We start from the raw sequence: 1,838 nt of genomic DNA on the forward strand, positions 1-1,838 counted from the left end.
AAATAAATAAATAAATAAATAAATAAATAAATAAATAAATAAATAAAATTTTATATTTTTACCCTTTACTGGTTTAAAGTTGTCTATAGTCTCCTAAAATTTAATGAAAGATTAATTTAACATCATTTGATGTCCAATTAAAAGCCAAGGTAAATATGATTTTATAAATACATAGTGCCTTAATGTATTATTCAACCTCTTTAATAAACCTATCAACATATGGAGAAAAAAAAATGAGTGGTATTAGTGGTTCTCCCAGTTTGGTCCCAGACAGCATCACCTGCAAAATTGTGAGAAGTGCAAATTATTGGAACCGATTCAACACCTGTTGAGTCAGAAACTCAGATTTCTGAGGAAATCTTTCTTTAAGAGAAGAAGAAAGACCCTGATTGATAGTATTTGTCTATTACTGTGGTATAAATACTCCCACCACAGCCAATTTCAAGGTGCAAATGCAACGTCGCTGAGTGCAGAGCTGGAAGGTGATTTAACCGCTGCTGTAGATGGTGCTGGCGCACTCTAACTACAGTTTGAAAATCACCAAGCTGGGCTACAGGGACGTGGGTAACAGCACAGCTGTGGACATCAGACGTACTCGAGTTTGTTGGATAAGGTCTCTGCCACTTTCTGGCTTACACCTTTGGTCATGGGCAAGTTACATTACTTCCCTATTCATTCCTTTCCTTTTCATAAGGGTCAACGAAAGTGTCTGTATAATGGTGAGGGACTCAAAGGAGTTAATTTGACTAGAATGGAGTTGCATCTCATATAGGATTTAAGTTGTAAAGTCAATACTAAGGGCTTAATTCTCTATAGACCAAAATCTCCCTAGGAAATTCCTTAAGCATGTCTAAATAAAAAGAGATCTCTCTTTCTTCAGTCAAGCACCCGATACAGCCATTGACTTGTATTTAGATTGCATTGTATAAAAATTTATTTTTAACACAAGACTAACAGAGTGCAGCGTGGTTCATTCCGTGGGAGGTCCATGAACGGAGTCTAATGAAGGTGCAGTTAATTCACGCTTTACGCTACTGGACATAATGGAAATAAAGTTATTTTTTCTATTGTTATCATCATTGCTGTTGTTGGTGCGGTGTTGTGATTTTTTTTGTTTGTTTCTTCTCTCTTTTAGGGAATGTGAAGTACAACTTTGAAATTAATTTGAATCCCAAATATTGAGATTCTTTATGCTGAAGTATTTAATACAGTTTAATTAATGCAGTTTTATTACAATTCAAATGACATATCACAGATTATCCATATATTACTTCATATTATTCTTGTTTCTGTGGTGGATGCATCTTACTTAAAATCGAGAATGAACAGGATGAACAGGGGTACCTGGCTGGCTAAGTCAGTAGAGCGTGTGGCTCTTGATCTTGGGGTTGTAAAGTCCATCCCCACATTGGGTACAGAGGTTACTTAAGAATAAAATCTTCAAAAAAATTAAACATTAAAAAAATAAAGTCAAAAAAAATCTAACACGAAAAGATCCTCAGAAATCCTTCAAAGAGCTCCACCACTCCTCCACGCAAAAACTGTTGTAGAAACAGTAGCAACGAGAGCATAAAACATCCAGTTTCTACCGCTCATTGAGTAAAAGTCCAAAGCATTTCTTAGAATGATGTCAGTCCATTTTAGTGTTACTACTTTCCCACAAAGACTGCACACAGCTTACAGTTCAAATTTCACCAAATATCCCCATTTCTATATTTCATCCTGACACTCAGAGCTGTAGAATGCCTCATACCAAAATAAATAATTCCTCTTTTGCTCTGACATTTGTTCTAGTCACATATGTGTACAAATTAACCTATTCCCCTTCAGCTGAGCTG

The sequence above is a fragment of the Ursus maritimus genome, unplaced genomic scaffold (assembly GCF_017311325.1).
Source record: "Ursus maritimus isolate PB19 unplaced genomic scaffold, ASM1731132v1 scaffold_23, whole genome shotgun sequence".
In the NCBI taxonomy this organism is placed as follows: Eukaryota; Metazoa; Chordata; class Mammalia; order Carnivora; family Ursidae; genus Ursus; species Ursus maritimus.